Source organism: Armigeres subalbatus, chromosome 3, assembly GCF_024139115.2.
Source record: "Armigeres subalbatus isolate Guangzhou_Male chromosome 3, GZ_Asu_2, whole genome shotgun sequence".
Classification (NCBI taxonomy): Eukaryota; Metazoa; Arthropoda; class Insecta; order Diptera; family Culicidae; genus Armigeres; species Armigeres subalbatus.
The window spans coordinates 143,074,617-143,093,705 of record NC_085141.1 but is presented as its reverse complement, the minus strand read 5'-3'; the positions used below and the strand labels follow the sequence as shown (position 1 = coordinate 143,093,705).

The window sequence follows — 19,089 nt, the reverse complement described above, 5'->3', positions numbered from 1 at the left end:
TACTGAAGAAAACATGAAAGTAAAACGTTAGAAAAATTATTTTGTGTTTGGACCTAACGAAATGTTCACGCAGAATCATACCAAAACAAAACACTAAATGTAAATAATCGGGCCGCCGCGAAACGTCTCATAAAATACCTAAAATACCTTCTTCAGCATCAGAGTCTATTATAGATAGTGGAATCTATACACACCAAATTTTCATTTCTCAAACCAGCAATTTGATTTGCTGGATATGTCCAAGCATCCATTGAAGTTCTTCGTGTCCAACGACAACCCAAAATGTGTTATTTTTCATCAACAAAGAAATCCACTCGTGTATCAATATTCATTTTTTCTACAATTATGTTTATTTGAAACATTTTAACTAACGAATGTTTTATTTCAGATAGTGTGATGATTGCGTAGTTGTAGGGCAGCGAACGATGATCTTTTTCAATGCTGGTCCTACTTAATATCTCTCTACTTTACCCGAAGATTTGCGTTTTTGTTGCGTTTCGCGGTTAAATATATGTTTGAACCAAGTGTCCCTTTCGAAGGAAATTTTAGTAGTTCTTGTCCATCGCCGAACAGTCAAAAGTTCAATGTTATCTTCCCAAATAACGCCAACACGGTTTTTGCTTAGCATATACCGTTGCTTCGCCGACGAAAACCACCTCTGTTATGGAACTAAAAACTAAACTAGGGCTTTGGTAGATCTTTCTCCGTAACACACTGTGTAAAAGTGATCTACTCAGAGTTAGGAGGTACTAGCCCTTATTAGAAATTACGTATAATTTGTATACGAGAAAGGCATCCATTCTCTCATGTGTAACACCAAGCTTTCGTCAACTTTCAAAATCTTATTATATTCGTCCTCATCGTGCAAAAACAAAAACGTTCAATGTATACCGAATAAAAGGATAATAACACAGTTTCAGTATGCAGATTGCCATGTCGAATAGTAAATATAGAACCTCTACCAGTCCTCTCAAGAATTTCTTCATCAAACTTGACTCAATGATGTTAATGATATGATATGTTTAACGAAAAAACTGTCTTATAATCATTAAATAAAAGCAAAAAACATGGTTTCTGGGGTTATTCATTCATATCATACGTCGATCAAATAACATCCGACAGCAAAACATCATCCGGAAGAGTTCTCCATTTAGCGGCGAGCAAATACAGATATGTATACAGAACATCTTTCTCCGCTTCAAAGGTGAATTTTCTTTGCCCTACGAGACGACTAAGCGATCATCACATCGTACTGTCTGAAATAAGCATTCGTTAGTTGGTATATTTGCGAATCAAAAGAATAGTAGAAACTTGTGAATTACGATACTCGAATAAATTTCTGTTGATGAAAAAATAACAAATTTTAGGTTGCCGTTGTCAACAAAGACTTCAATGGGTGCTTAGACGAAAATTTCAGTTCAGTGTCTGGAAGCAGTTAATGTCAAACTGTTTATAGCATCCGCCATTATGGCGAGCGTGGAAAGCTGGACTGTCAGCTGCGATATGTGTTGGGGCGCGCGTGCAGTTACTTATATTTCAGTACGCGCGAAATCACGCATCGCAGGCACCTTTGATTGCATGCATATGTTTTCAAGGCAATTATTAATGAATTTCAAAGTGCTCATCAATCAAACTCCAAATAAATCAGCTAAAAACTACTTTAAAGTTTATTTAATCATAGTAGAATTTTATCAACAATCAATATGAAACAGGCGATATTTTTGTGGTTCCTGTTTCGTAAGCTATGAACGATCTTTGGTACCCAGCAATGAAAATCGTCGCTTCAGTACGTAATCTTTTAATGCTCCATTGCAATACATTTTAGTACTGCTGTCATAGCGACATTTTCAAATTTGTTTATTTTTCAAACAAAAACACAGTACGAATATTATTAAACTCGCTCAGAAGGAGTCGTTGGTGAGAAAATTGTCGGCCACTAGGTCATTTAATTATATTTATATCACCGTTTTATCCATGCTCCCTCTTCACTTAATCTACAGCAGGTGCGATTAAATAGAAAACATTGAGGAGAAGTCAGCCAATCGCCAGTTCTATTGACCAAGGTGGACTATAAAACGATCGAGGTAAAGTCTACTGTACTGGTGGGGGCATAAGGCGATGGAGGAAGTTGTTGGATTGGCTTGGAGGTTTGCGGTGCGACTTTGGCACAATGGTGACTGCAGAGGTGAGGTTGTATCATTCTAATTGTCGGACTGTGCTGGCCAGGGTCCGGGATAGCCCAATCAGGAAACAGGAAACGGTGATGATCTGACGTTTTTCAAGCGAATTTGCGACTCAGCTTCCGAGCTCGCATGGTGAAAGCCACCGATGGATGGTAGTCTGATGGAATTTCGGCAGGAGTTGCAGGGCAACAATGCTCGTGGCACAATGGTGGCCTGAACACAGAGGTACTAATCTGCTTTACGTCGTAGGTCTGCGACTAGGCGCGATGGCGACTGGTGACATAGTACCCACGCGTCGGAAGGGCCTGGCCTGCTACCCGATTGGTGCAATGGCGGCGAGTGAAAACTGTGGCCAAACGTGGGGATGCGTGTAGATTAGCCAAGAAACCACAAGCCACTTACAAGCGATGAACAATGAACACATTTTTTAATATTATAAAACTATGTGACCAATATCCCAGGCAATTTTTAACATTTTTAGAAAAGAAAAAAAAACAATTTATAACTCGCTAGTAGAAAAATAAAATCTATAAAACCACCCCCCTATCGTCGTTAACTGGGCTCGATAACCGATAAAGTAAGGAAACACAGGTTACCAATTGATGAATCTGCCAGTTTATTTCGGAGTAATCCGTTAGTTTGGTTTGGTTAGCGGAATAATATATCCCGTAGTGACTCGAGGCAGTGAGCTGGAGTCTACGTCGACGTCCATCGAAGGTCACGTAAGCCAGTCATGTTAATTTTTGTAGAACACTTTCACAGTGAGTCACGTTCTAGCCATATACAAGAACCGGCCACTCTTGGTACTTCTTCATTCAGTAAAAAGCTCTGGACGGTAATTGATTAAAGAGGCGGAAAACGGAAACCCTCACTTACGAAAAGCTTTAGAGCCGCTGAGTCAAATGAATAGCTCATGATTCATATTATAATTAATGTGTGTTCTATTTAGTCTGCCAACAATTTATAAAATCCTAAAACAGCTCATTTTAAAATGCAACGAACTAATCTTTTAGTTTGTAAATGACCATCATACGCTATCTGAAGTATATCTCTGCCATTTTCCATATTAGATTCAGCTGAAATTTAAATGATTCTAATCCGGTTAGGTAATCTTGTTCCCATTCAACCATAAGACTGTCATCCAGATTTCATCTGCATATTGTTGAAGAATGTTAGCGAATAAGGTGGGTTCTGGGTTGATAAATTGATTTGGTGTGGATGGTGGAGGCATAGACCAATGCATAGACGGAATAAAGTAACCCTAAAAAACAAAATTACATTTTAGAAACTGCTCAAGCTGCAACATCAGCTAGAATCACTGGTCAAGCGACTGTGTCTTAATTACTCAGTTTCTGATTGCATCCTGTTTTGTATTAGTGTGCTTGAAATACGCAACGGAACGCAGCATTTTCTTGGGTTCCCGGGCGATGAAATTTAATGTTTCCATCTACCTACGGTGCGCAGTTAAACAAAATTTAACTTCCGTTTTCTTCTGGTGGTAGTTCGACTGAACAACGGTAAATTCTTCTCACGGAAACGATTCACTGCGGAGGAAACCTGTGTCACAAACACACAAACATAGACACCTCTTTCTCCAATGTAAAAATACTTATGAAATTTCTAATTTTCCAAAGGAAATGTTTCTTAATCTGAAAACAAATATAAAGTTTATAGGCTAGTTAGGAAAAATCCAAATTATCGTTTTCCGCAAACCAAAGGAAAATAATAAATAAACAGCCAGGGGTGATAACCTTGACAACAGTAGAATATTAGAACAGTTCAAATTTATGTAGAAGCGTTGCTTTGTTTTACTGGGTACCTAAATCTTAGAACATGGAACCACAAAATGAGTACTAATTTGTTCTGACCCCAACATCTTGATTATTATATCTATGATTTTATGTCGAATTGTTCATTGGCATGTTAACTTCATTTCCTGCAAATCTGGGCTCAATCGGGCTTTTCCATCCAATTTCCTGTACGAAATAGTAACAGAGATGTATTTTCCCATATATTTCGGCTCAAACCCCCATATTAACTTCGAATCAATTGCGCCAGCTTATGCAATAACCGATCAGGCTGAAATTTTCAGAGAATGATTTTCTTACCCAAAGGCAAAGTGCTGCGGGGTGCCCCGTAGAATCGGACGACTTTTTTTTTATCCTGGGCTAATCTAATCACCAGTCTGAACCTGGTGTGAACGTCTAAGTTTTTAAGATGATATTAGCATTTCCATATCATTGTAAATCTTGTAAATCGTTTAACTTCACGTTGAAGTAAATACCCGAATAGATTAAAATTATACGTGTATTTTTCTAGTTATCGTTTTTTTATTATAGTGAATTGTAATTGAATTTTTAATGGAATCATAAAAAATATCGAACAAAAATTATACCATGAATAATATTTACGATAGCGTTTATAATAATTTGGTTTTGGATGATACACTGAATGGGTTGTTAAGTATCGTTACCATTCAAAACAGCCAAATTTTCCATACATTTTTGCTAAGCGATTTTACCAGATATCATTAGCTTATCATCATGTCTTTTCAAAAGCTATGATTGGGATTATCATTGATTCGAACGAAAAAGATTAATAGTATGATTTTTCTCAAATCGAATTGGAGATGAAATAATGATTCAGTGATTAATTCAAATCGAAAGATGTATAATAAACATTCAATTATATGATAACTGTATTATAGGATGTATAATACTATTTTACGAACTATGATACTGGATATGATAGTTAAAGACCACTACTATTGCTCTTAAATTATGTTTTTTCGGTTTATATTTAATTAAATAATTAAGCACAAAACATGTTTTTATTATATATAAATTACAATGTTCCAAATATAATAATAAAATAATGTTCTTATTTTATTCGAAAAAATCACCAGGTTTATTGTTATTGTTATATTGTTATTATCTATGTTGCATCAGATATCTAATTGTATCTTGATAAATTATGTATTTTTATGTTTTTATTGCCTCTTATTTCATTTTTTTTCAATTTTCTGGCAAGTTTGTGGTAAAGCAAAACATCCTAGAGCAAAACTAAATACTATTGAAAATAGCTTTACGACGTAGTTATTCAAACAACAAAAATGTTGTATTGGGGAATTATACGTTGAATTCATATTTCATTGGGATTCGCCCTTATAGTCACTTAAAAACTTTTTGCCGTTTTATGTCTTACTTAGATTGAGCTACTTTATCCATGTCCATGAGATCTGTTGTTCTTTCACCCGTGACTCCTCGCAGATTTCGATGGTGCCACTTGTTCCTATAAAAAAAATCAAAGAAAATAATGAATGACTAAATTATAAATGTGGAGTCCTAAACGAGGTCCTAAATGAGCATTATTCATGTTTTATGACCTCCAGAAATAATAATAACGTCAGCGCTGTTTTTCATACGAATGGTCTTGTTTGAGGATGAAAATCTCGTTTCCTGTTGCTAGATTGAGGGCTTATGCCTCTCAGCATAAAATGATCCGAAATTCCAATCAATGAAAGTAATTTGAATGCATGTTCACTAAAAAGGCACGTTTTAATTGAAAATAAGTAGTTGCTTCATAATTATTTCCATCTGAAACGTGCCTTTATGGTCATTTTGTATAGATTAATGTATGAATTATGGTACGGCCAGTCGCAATACTGTCCAATTATCGGATCAATTATGAATCACATTAATGAATGTTTATCATAAACTATTCTTACCTTCGTAAGCCTGTTTTCCGCGGCTCAACCAAATCCACCCGTTCCATGGCATACGATTTTTCAGAGCGTAATTTTTTCCCGTAGAAGTTTCTGTAAATAAACAATAAATATATATCATTTATATTTTGTGTAATATAGTTTGCACTTACTTTGCAGTTTAGTCTGATCCATTTTATTTTTGTATTTTGAATAAAAATGTTCTGTCTAATTCTTTATCCACACCGCCGTTGACTTCGGAAGAAAAAATGAAATGGCAGTCGGAGCTGTTTCCGATTCAATTCCCACTACTACACTGAAAAATAAAGTTGCCAAATTTCTTTCTATATTATTCATGGTAAGATACGTTTACAATGGAATGATATCAGGTAATGCTTATTAAAACATGTATAATCTGCTAATTATTGCATATAATCGGGTTGTTATTTTTATTAATCATATAATTGTACAACTATCATAAAGTTTATGATGATGATAAGTGGAATGGAAAGCTAATGATATCAACCATTCGGCGAACGATTTATTTCTATTCGGGTAATACACTCAAAATCATTGGTTAGTACTTTTTTTCCTTTTTCTCCGTGCATGTAATCGCGCCTACCCGGACCGGTGGGCTTAATCATCTGCCGGCGCGGGTAAACAAAAATCTGTCAAATTCTCCAGTTGACCTAACGTTGTAGACCTAATACGACCAGCACCGCTTGGCCTCGCCGTCAAAATGGCAGTGCAAGTTGAAAAATTTGGCTCGGATTGATTGTCGTCAACAAGTTTATTTGTCGCAAAAAGGTGAATATCCGTTTTAAAAAGTATCGAAAAAGTGTATTTCGTGTGGAGAACATAGCGTGGAAGCTAATGTGTTGGGAATTGGGTTCAGTGGTCGCCGTCCAGGTTTGTGTTTGGCAAAAGAAAAACACCGCGTCCCTGGGGTGCTTTGGGGCTCTGGTGACGATCGAAGAAGGCGACAGAAATTTAATTCGCACTAACCCATCAGTCGTATAAGAAGAAAAAGCTGCGACCAGAGAGGACATTGTTGGGTTTTGAGGGTGATAAGTTTTTTTTCTGAACTGCATTGCTCGATGGCCGATGTTTCGATTAACTAAACCGTAAGTTTGAATTTTCTATTTTTTCCCTTGATCTGCTGGATGGAATATCCATTAGGTACCTACATAGAATTAAAAATGTAATGTTCCTATCGCTCTTTGTTACGACGCTAAATAGCAAAAAAAAAAAGTTTTCATCTGACATTTGAAGGTGGCTACTGTGTTTCGGGATTTTGGGTGAAAGGATTAAACAGGAAATGCAACAACAATTATTACCTACGGGACAAATTTGGGTATCGTGCAGTGTATTTAGTGTTCCCACTGTTGACGAGATAGGTTCACAAGGGTTTAACAACTAGGCATAATATTCTACGAACATTTTACAAGCTTTAAAATGTAGCAAAGTATCTAAATCAACTACAGAAATCTTTAATATCTTGCTTATCAAATATTATGATCGTTTGTTTCTACATTTTTGAGCGCTGCTGCAGTGACGTGGAGAAAGTCTTTGTTCTACCAGTGCTCCTATTGCTATTACTGACCCAAAAATATTACAGCCGACTTCATATTTAGGTATTAAATGTGTAAATGAGATGATATAAAATTAAAGTTGTTATAAAATTAGCTTGTCCGTTTGACAATCCTTTCGCTAAAACTGCTCTACAAAACTTTCATTTATCATATATTCATAAATCGTAATGCATCCAAATCTAAAATACGTTCTGTACAGTGTCATCTTCTTCTTCTTATTGGCATTACATCCCCACACTGGGACAGAGCCGCCTCGCAGCTTAGTGTTCATTAAGCACTTCCACAGTTATTAACTGCGAGGTTTCTAAGCCATGTTTACCATTTTTGCATTCGTATATCATGAGGCTAACACGATGATACTTTTATGCCCAGGGAAGTCGAGACAATTTCCAATCCGAAAATTGCCTAGACCGGCATCGGGAATCGAACCCAACCACCCTCAGCATGGTCTTGCTTTGTAGCCGCGCGTCTTACCGCACGGCTAAGGAGGGCCTCCAGTACAGTGTCATACTTAACGTGAAATATAAGATTTAGTGGCAAATCTACCACATGCCAATACAATACTTATAAGAGTTTATCCAAATAAAAAAATATAAATTGAATTTTGGCTTCAATAAAAACGAACAAGTCAACATGTCCCACTGTGAAGCAAATTAGTATAATAATTTTATTCATGATAATTGTTTTTCTCTCAAAACTCGTCATCTAGAACATTTTCTGAAATGTAGCATCCTTGGACCTTTTGTATCTTATACATATACCGTCAAGTCGCCATTCACCGTGCATTTTAGGCAATTTAGCAAATCGTAGAGCTCTCCAAATAATTTAAATTGAAAATTATACTCTTGAACACCGTTACGAACCTCAAATAATTGTTTTAATTCGAATGAAAACTAGAAACTATCTGTTTTTGGCAAGATAGATGGATGTAGATAATTTTTCAGTGATATATTAGGGTATCCTTTCTCCGTGTTAGGGCACCATTCACCGTGTGGGTAGGTACCCATTCACCGTGCATAAGAACTTTTCATTTAAATTAATTAATATATGAATTTAAACATTGATTTCAAAATGTGTTTTTCATTTAGTTAAGCATAAACATGTGAAGTTTATGTGTTTTAGTGATTCCGATTCCGATGGCCGGTGAATTGACACAGTTATTTTCTGGGGGATCCATTCGCCGTGCATTTTCATTTGGTGGAGAAATAAGTGTTACCGACATTTACGGCTTAATTTTATACGTAAAATCAAAATACAAACCTGACACTTCAATTGCATGGACATTAGGAGATAAAGAACAATAAAACATTCACTTTTTTCACTGATATTGAGCGAGCGTAGATTATACTTGATGGCTGAAAACAAAGATGGAAGCAGACATCCGCAGGATGTTAACAAACTCTAACGTTAAAACAGCTGTTGGAACAGTTATATTTCTCAGTAATTACTCGGAGAGGATTCTTTTGAACTTCTTTAATGATGCTAATGTTGAAATAAAGTATTTTTCAATATTTTCGTAAACATAATGAAAATTACTTTGAACCCCACGGTGAATGGCGACCTGACGGTACCTTTTTTGAAAGTGAATCCTTGTTGAATCAAAGAAAATTTCTTTGTTGGGCAGCATATAAATAGAATTTTTTTCGGAATGTAAATTATAACCAGTAACGGCCTGAGTGAAATAAAATCAAATTTTTGCCATACCCCATACCTTCTGACCATAAAGACAAGAATGATATCGTACAGATCAATCTATATGATTAAGAATGAGGTAATGGGAGAGTATATTTATCAAAATCTTTTCTTTCTTCTTCTATTTTCTTCTTCTAAATATATAAATATATAGTTTGAATTTCCTTTGAAGCAATATAACTCAAGAACAGGATGACCGATTTGCAAGATTTCCTTACCAATCGATTCGTCTCTGCATCAGCTGTATTTGTATATACTAAGAGTTGGCTAATTTGACGAGGGAAGTTGAGAAATTTTCGAAATACAATATTAGGGCGAGATCGAAGAGGTTTTCATCGATCGCAAAAAAAATATCTAGAATGCGGCGCTGCAATGAACTCACAATTGACAGTTAGAACACAAAATAAAACAACTCGAGCAAGGTCGGGTACGTTCAACTAGTTGTAAATATGATGTCTTTCAAGCCAGTTCAACAGTGTCCTTATAGACGACATGATCCTGCTTCAAAAGTTATTAACTTGTCATCTTTATAAACTGGGGATTAAATACTTTCTTATCAGTACATTCAAAGTTAATTGTCTATATGCCGGGTATAAAGCCACCCGGAGTGGAAATTAATTATTATGTCTGAAACTCGATTATGCATATGCACAACATGTGATAGATTTAGTTCGGAAAAGGTATTGGAGGGTAACCGCCCCTTCGGTGGGGTTTGATCCCACGGCCCCAGTACGCTAGACATGTGCTTTCCCTACTAAGCCACGAAGGACCTCCGTCGTCCTCCGCAGCTTAGCGGGTACTGATGAAACCAAATTCTCAGCACCGGGCCACCAGCCAAACTCTCGCAATATGTTTTCAGAACTAACTCTCTCATATGTATTTTTGTACACATGTCAACCAAGTAGGATGAGTATTTAGTATTGTCCGGCTCCTACACACTTGCTTCATCAGCAACGGCGATCAATGAAGTAGGGTTGTGTAAGGTTGTGCCAGTTGGTCGTCAGATCCCGACCCGACCACACAAGTGAAGAGTTCGTCACTCGAGTTCAGTACATTCAAAGTTAATTGCCTATATGCCGGGTATTAAGCCACCCGGAGTGGAAAATAATTACTATGTCTGAAACTCGATTATGCATGTGCACAACATGTGATAGATTTAGTTCGGAAAAGGTATTGGAAGGTAACCGCCCCTTCGGTGGGCTTTGATCCCACGACCCCAGTACGCTAGACAGGTGCTTTTCCTGCTAAGCTACGAAGGACCTCTGTCGTCCTCCGCAGCTTAGCGGGTACTGATGACGGAGGTCCTTCGTAGATTAGTAGGGAAAGCACCTGTCTAGCGTATTGGGGTCGTGGGATCAAACCCCACCGAAGGGGCGGTTACCCTCCAATACCTTTTCCGAACTAAATCTATCACATGCTGTGATATGCATAATCGAGTTTCAGACATACTTTCTTATATTTGATAAAAAACTCCCGATTCAGTTTCTACGAAGAAGGGGCAATATGTTCCATGTGAGTCGAAAACACTGCTTCGGTAGATTTTGAGCGCCCATAATGGCAATAGACGTCTAAATAACATAAAAACTGTCAAAATGATTTGGCTCTGACAATAAAATGACAACAATTACTTTAAAATACGAAGTTATTTAGCATAAGACCTCGTAATTCCCTCCTAATCAGTTACAACAGCGTCTTCTTGGACAACATGTTCCGTGTACGGCTGGCAAACTGCTTCGAAAGGAATTATCTAACAGTATCATCAAAGAGGTTCTACCAGAGACGTAAAGATCGATAATAAGACTTCCTTAGCCCATCATCAAATTGAAGCTTATGTTATGTTTCCTAAGATGTTCCAATCGAGCTTAATATTAGGTTATATCTCGACTGCATAGAGGGGAGTGCGAAAAGCTAATAAAAAGGATAAATCATCCTCAAAATCCTTCAGACCAATTAGCTTATCGTTCATCATATTAAAAATAATGGAACAAACCAATAGATGAGCATATAAAATCATCCTATTTAACGAAAACTCCTCTGAGCAGAAATCAGTTCGCGTATCAGGAGGAAAAATCTTTAGTTACAGCGCTTCACAGGATAGTTACAAAATTGGAAAGATCTTTTGATGCAAAAGAAATTTCACTTGCAACGTTCCTTGACATTGAAGGAGCGTTCGATAACACATCTCACTGTTCCATGAAGAATGCTATGTTGAAACGAGGTTTCGATGTATGCATTGTTGACTGGATTGGTGAGATGTTATCAAAAAGAGAAATATCAGCCAACCTTGGAAGCTCATCAATTAGTGTGTATGGTGGCCTAAAACAAATAGGGTGGTGCACAAAAAGTTGGAAAAATTACAAAGGTTAGCTACCCTTTCCATAACGGTTGCAATGAGAAGCACGCTTTGCTCCATGTTCTTCTTTTGGATCAATTTATTCAATCAGAAGCTGAGAAGAGTGCTTTGAAGATCAGAAAAGATTCAAACCTCTTCGATGGTGACCTGAAAGGACATCTAAGTTTTCTAAATAAAATAAAAAAGTATCAGCTCACTGATCGCTAACAATAATGACTGGATGAGGAAAAGAAACAATTTTTCTCGATGTTTTTATGTAATTAATCTTAAGCGAAGTATATGGACAAATGGTGGACTAAATATTCGCTCAGGATCAATTGTGTTTCACACCGATGGTTCAAAACTGAATTATCAAGTTGGAGCAGGCAAGTGGCCAATTGTTTTCCAAACTGAAGGCTATTCCGAAATGCCTCAATTTATGCTTACGTCGAAATTATAGGCATTCAAATATTTGCATAATGCCTGATTTTTTTTTGTTGGGGCGAAGAACCACTGCGTCCATTGAGTCGAACTTTTGTGGTATATCCCTGATTACTATTAACTATGTATTCGCATCTTGTAGGTTGATCACCATTTGTCAAGTAAACAACCTAAGACGCGTTTTATCCCAGTCCGGTATAATTGAGTTAACAAAACCCACTACCATTCCAGGATTTGCAGTCCAAATATCTCCTAGTTGCATAAAGCCACTATTTAGAACTTTAAATCTACCCTTGTACAATGCATCACAACTGCAAAGCAGATGTTCCGAGGTTTCACGTTCCATGTTACAGAAACGACAGATATCATTCTGAATCTGGCCAATATTTTTCAAGTGATATCTGCTCGGGCAGTGTCCGGTTATTAGGCCAGTGAAGGTGCAAAGAGCCCTCTTGCTGAGCTTCAAGAGCTTTTCGGTTATTTTAACATTGGGAATTATAAATCTCTTTGATTGAGCACACTTTTCGGCAACCAACCAGTTGGTCATCAACCTTTGTGCTTCCCATGATTTCAATTCCATTTTTATAGTACAGTATGATATGCCGCAGAAAGGTTCTGGGCCAATAAACTGTGTGTTTGAACCTCGTTTTGCAAGCTTGTCTGCCTTTTTATTACCTTCAACGCCACAGTGTCCTGGAACCCAGTACAGATTTACGGAGTTCTCTTGGCACACTTTTCGCAATGAAAGAATGCAGTCCCAGACAAGTTTTGATGTACATTCAAAGCTACTCAATGCTTTGAATGCCGCTTGACTATCTGTGAAGATACAAATATGTGCATATCTATATTTCCTCTCTACACAGATATTAGCACATTTCATTATAGCAAAATCTCCGCTTGGAACACTGTTGGATAGTTTTCCATTGCCACTGAGATCGATATCGTGTTGATAATGTCTGATAGTCAAGCAGCATTGAACGCCTTGAAAACAGCAACATGCACGTCTAAACTTGTTTGGGAATGTGTTCAATCACTCCAAACCTTGGCCTGGAAAAGTAAACCTGTATTGGGTTCCCGGCCATTGTGGCAACGAACAAGCTGATATGCTGGCAAGACTAGGAACATTAAAAAATAGAGGACATTTGGAAAAACGCCTTAAGTGCGAGGCAGTTAAGACGTTTTATTAAACCCAACGTATTTAGTACTCCCGCAACATTGTAGATTTCCAAAAAAAAGATCTAAGTACTTGCGCAGGTGAGGGGCCCTTCTTAGCCGTGCGGTAAGACGCGCAGCTACAAAGCAAGACCATGCTGAAGGTGGCTGGGTTCGATTCCCGGTGCCGGTCTAGGCAATTTTCGGATTGGAAATTGTCTCGACTTCCCTGGGCATAAAAAAGTATCATCGTGTTAGCCTCATGATATACGAGTGCAAAAATGGTAACCTGGCTTAGAAACATCGCAGTTAATAACTGTGGAAGTGCGTTTTCTTGAAATGAGCTACAGAATATGTAGTGGTTGAAACAAGTAAATTGGACATTTTTGATAATAGCTTAGTTAATGGTTCTGAACTTTGGCCTTTGATTCAGTTTCAGAAGCTTACACTAGATAATCTTCGAAATTAGGCGTTTAATATTCATCAAAATCTAACGCTATGTTATTGTTTAAAATACGTTTCCATTAGTATTCTAGTTCATCAACTTATAAAAAACTGACTTTCGAGAATGATGATTTACTCAATACCAAATGGTCAGCGCGACTCAGTTTTTGTTGGCGGGGATGCAAACGTCGATTTGATGAGTCTGATGGCACGACGTTTGAATTTTTGCCTGCAGAAGCGGACGACCCATTAAAATTGGTATTGACCTAATACAATTTTCAAACGATCTTTCTGAGCTTCTTTTGTATGAATATGATTCAAACGCTATTAATGGGAAACTGCAAACTACTCCGGCACAAGATCTAACTACTATCTAACTGTCTATAAAGCCCGATGTCTGTCCGAATCGTTCTGTAACTACTCTCAACTAGACAAAGACTTGTAGTGTATGGCATCATCAAGAGTAACATAGACTGTCCGGACTTGCTCGTAGATATTCAGTTGAGCATACCTAGCCATAGTCTGAGTCACGCTCAGATTTACTCGCTGTCTTAACCCACCGAACAACGTACGGATACAATAATCCCTTTAGGTTTTTAATAATGTTTGTAATTTGTTTTAAACTATGAGTGTTTACCCGGTGAAGTTATTAGACTTTCACTAAAGTGTGGTTTGAGCAAGTTTCGTTTCTTTCACCCTAAAAAAGGAATAAATTCACCCATAGCACTAATTCACTAATATATCACGTAAAAGAGTAGGATGTAATCTATAAAAGGCGTCGACATTTCCATGAAATATCAAGCACCATTCCAATTGCCGACTATTTCTTAGTGTATTTATAATTATCAAAACGGTCTACAATAACTTTGCCTAATAAACTCTAACTTTCTAGCTGTTTTCGGCATAACATTCTGTTTTTATTTCTACAAGAACTGAATGGGTATCATAGTTCTTCATCGTAAATTGTGCCATCTAACTGCAAATCACTGTATACATTTTTCCATTTAAACTTTCAACGAGTTTAACCCCGCCCAAACGTTGATCGATTTGGTTAAAATTTTGTCCAGAGCATCAGGGAATCAAATAGAACAGAATAAGAATGCGGCTCATTAAACAAATTGAGAAAAGTTTTTCTTATACCAATTTGATCCACCCTAATATGAAATTAAATGCAACTCCATTATTATTGACGACGTTCTTTAGCTATTGATCCGTTTTAAAATGTGAACCAAAGGCAATGCCAAATAATTCGTGATTCTGGTTTGCAAGTTGTATAGCGAGATTTGCAAAATGAAAATAAAAAACCCAGATTAGTTCACCTAGCTGTGCTGATGCCTTTCTCGTGCATCGTAAAATGTAATAAAAAAATCACGTAAGAAAGGTAAAAAAAAACACTTGAGGAGAATAGATAGAATTTTTTCAATTCATTTTTGGAGTAATCCTATAACCTTTCGATAAAACTTTGTTGTACGAGAAAGGGGAAAACCGTAGAATAATAAAAGTGACAGTTGTGCATGCCTTCCGTTTCGAATGGGGTGCCCTTGATAACGCGAGTACTTTTAAATTCGGGTTCAGTGAGGAATGCCCTTAACCTTCAGGGACTCATACCGTTGTGAAAAGTACAACACTTTCGAAAAAAGCACGCTTGTCGCTCTCAACAGCGGCGGGACTGCGTGAGTGATCCAGGGCCATGCGAATCCCGGAAGGTTAATTCACCTAATAGCAGTCACCTTTTTGAGTTCGGTGCACCATTTTCTTCATTACTTCAATATGCAATGGACGATTGTTATCAAAATTCAATAGCGATCTACAAGGCTTCACCACCTTTCGGATCCAACTTGTTGTGAGAAAATTGGTGAGAGATTACTATATGTAAAACTGGTTACTTTTTTGTTTTGTGCACACACGCACACACATACACACGGACGGACAGACATTTGCTCAGCTCTACGAGCTGAGTCGATCGATATATAACATTATGAGTCTACGATCCTTCTATAAAAAGTTCGTCTTTGGAGTGAAATGATAGCCTTTCGGTACAACGTACAACTTTGTTAGCATTAGCATTAGCATTGTTACGGTGTAATTCGTAGAACTTTGTTGTACGAAACTTTGTTGTACGAAAAAGCAAAACATTTCGCTATTCTGCGAAATACCAACTTTGAGAATATTGTTTCAAAGTTGGATCTCAGTTCGAACCCCTTCTAGGAATTAACAAGAATTCTTAAAAAAAACTCAAAAGCCAAATCCAGCGCTTGAAGAGGGAAACCTTTTTTTCTTCTTCTTATATGGCTCTACATTCCAACTGTAACTTGGCCTGCTTTTCAATCTTTTTAGTTATTTTTTAACAAATGTTTCCAACCGCCATTATTATTATTTATTCAGACTACGGCCGAAGTGGCCTGTGCGGTATTCAAGAGTCTTCTCCATTCGGCTCAGTTCATGGCTACACGTCGCCAACCACGCAGTCTACGGAGGGTCCGCCAGTCATCTTCTACTTGATCAATCCACCTTGACCGCTGCGCAACTCACCTTCTTGTGCCCGTCGGATCGTTGTCGAGAACCATTTTCACCGGCTTACTGTTTGACATTCTGGCTACGTGCCCGGCCCACCGCAGTCGTCCGATTTTCGTTGTGTGAAAGATAGATGGTTCTCCAAGCAGCTCATGCAACTCGTGATTCATTCGCCTCCTCCACGTACCTTCCGCCATCTGCACCCCACCATAGATGGTACGCAGCACTTTCCTGTCGAAAACTCCCAGTGCGCGTTGGTCCTCCACGAGCATCGTCAAGATCTTGTTGCTGTAGAGGACTACCGGTCTAATGAGCGTTTTGTAGATTGTCAGTTTGGTACGATGGCGAACTCTATTCGATCTTGCGGAGTCCAAAGTACGTACGATTTCCAGCCACTATGCTTCTCCGAATTTCTCTGCTGGTATCATTTTCGGCAGTCACCAGTGAATCCTTGTACACAAATTCTTCTACCACCTCGATTTCGTCACCACCGATGCAAACTCGAGGTGGGTGGCTCACATTGTCTTCTCTTGAACCTCTTCCTATCATGTACTTCGTCTTCGACGTGTTGAAGACTAGTCCCATTCGCTTAGCTTTCCTCTTCAGTTTGATGTAGGCTTCCTCCATCTTCTCAAAGTTACGTACCATAATATCTACGTCGTCGGCGAATCCAAATAGATGGACAGACTTATTGAAAATTGTACCACTCGTGATAATCCCTGCTCTTCGTATTATCCCTTCCAAAGCGATGTTGAATAGCAGACACGAAAGACCATCACCTTGCCGTAACCAGAGTGTAAAATAATCGAACATTTTTGGTGAGGTCAACCTTTCTTCACTTGTCAGCTCACTTCTAGACACATTCATAGTCGGCTCTGGCCTGTCAATATTCGGTTGAATATTATTCATTGAATATTTATGCACATTCTACAAATTGATAAATTATCTGAATTCTGAACATGTTTTGAATGAGTAAAGTAATTTATCAAATAGAACTGAATCCGAATTTCATCCGCGAGGTACTTTCAACGGTAAACATCAATATAAACAATGTTAATCATGTTTTTTTCTGCACATAGTAAACACACTCAGTGACAGTCGAATGAATGAGTTTGTGGAGTAGTCGTCTGACTATGTCATTCTATGTTTTGAATAATCATGCGATGTTTGTCAAAATTCGGACCGAAAATACTTCATGAAAATGAATAATTTACGCACTGGCCGTAACCCTCTGCGCGTTTCGAAGCATTAGCTCCCATAGCTGGTCCCGATCGATTGTATTATATGCGGCTTTGAAGTCGATGAATAGATGATGTTTGGGCACGTTATATTTGCGGCATTTCTGCAGTACTTGGCGAATGGCAAACACCTGGTCCGTGGTGGAGCGTTCGTTCATAAAACCCGCCTGGTACTGCCCCACAAACTCCCTTGCAAGTTTGTTTGGTGCTAGTCGACGACATAAAATTTAGGAGAGTATCTTGTAGGCGGCGTTCAGCAATGTAATTGCGCAGTAGTTGCTACAATCGAGCTTATCGCCCTTTTTGTAGATGGGAGATACGACACCTTCCATCCACTCCTGCGGCAAAACTTCCTCCTCCCAAATCTTGGTAATGACCCAGTGCAGCGCTCTAAGCAGTGCCTCACCACCGTGTTTAAATAGCTCTCCTGGTAGTTGGTCAACCCCAGGGGCTTTGTTTTTCTTCAGCCGGCCAATCTCCTCCTGGATTTCCTGGAGATTCGGAACCAATAAAATTATGTCCTGCGCGCGTTCTCCCAGGTCCATCACCATACCGCCATCTTCGTCTGCCACATCGTCATTCAGGTGTTCAGGTGCTGCCATCACCTTTGGATCACCTCTCGTTCGTTCGTAAGAAGGTTCCCGTTTATGTCCTTACACATATCAGGCTGTGGCACGTGGCCCTTACGCGAACGGTTCAACTTCTCATAGAACTTGCGCATGCTGCATTCTTCTCTTCCATTAACTGCTCACATTCGCCGTCATACCAATCGTTTCTCTGATCCGGGGGCACCGTGCCAAGTGCAGCGGTTGCGGTGCTACCAATGCACAATGGTCCACAGAGCGAAATTAAGTGGAAATTAGTATTTTGAGCCTGAAATAGCAGAGTTAGAAAAAACCTTTGTTCCACAAAGTTGTTCCAAATAGTAAGAACTTTATCCGGATGTTGATGAAAATTAGGGTGGTCCTCATTTTCATGGAATGTAAAAATCTACTTTTTTAATTGCAAGAATAGGGGTGAACATTATTCTGTAAAGTTGTAGCCTAGCTAATTCCAATCATTTTGCTAAAAAAATGTTTTCTGTAGCTCTTAAATTGACGAATTTAAAGCATTTTTCTCATTTAGACTTAGGGTGGTCCCACATAAAACAGTTTTTCTTCAAATTTCTCAGTTTAGTCGTCTTCGGACGACTTTTAGCGCTTTTTGAGACGCAACTTTTCGTGATAGTAGCTTGTTGATATCTTTTGCAGATGAAAAGTTATTCGCATTTTGCCAAAAAAAATGGGTTTTTTTAAATGGCAATATCTCTGGATGGCGCAGCCATAATTTCAATCTTTTAACACCATTTCAAAGAGTAAGCCCTAGAGTATATCATATCAAAAAATCAGGGAGGTGTTTTTCTTGTATCTGAAGTGACATCGGTTTAAATTTGTTAATTTTGCCTTTCTCGTACTTCAAGGTGTGACGAAAATACTCCAAAGACGATTTTATAATAGAGCACCAGAGATCCTTAGTGTTATAAACCAATCAACTAAGCTCGACGAGTTAAGTTGATGTAATTGTATGTTTGTATGTATGGCAAAAAAATTGCATTCACCTTTTGGGTATTTATCCTTGACCTTCCGGCACACATCGAGTAAAAGTGAAATATCTGTTTAGTCTGGTGACCAAGTTGAACCAAACCACCATTCCTCACAAAATTAGTTCTCTATCAATTGAGAAGATATTAGAAGTGATTAGATAGAAAACTCCGATAAATATGACTAAATAAGAGGATCAAGGTGCACAAGGAAAAGTA

The 19,089-nt window shown here is 38.1% G+C and overlaps 1 protein-coding gene across 1 annotated transcript in view; it reads left to right on the top strand.

Annotated features, from left to right (window-relative positions):
• Window positions 1–6,721: 6,721 nt before the first annotated feature.
• LOC134221216 (titin-like) overlaps window positions 6,722–19,089 on the top strand; it is a 42,005-nt gene continuing 29,637 nt past the window's right edge. The window contains 1 exon segment of the mRNA XM_062700413.1: window positions 6,722–7,010. The gene's annotated coding sequence lies outside the window, so the exon portion shown is untranslated.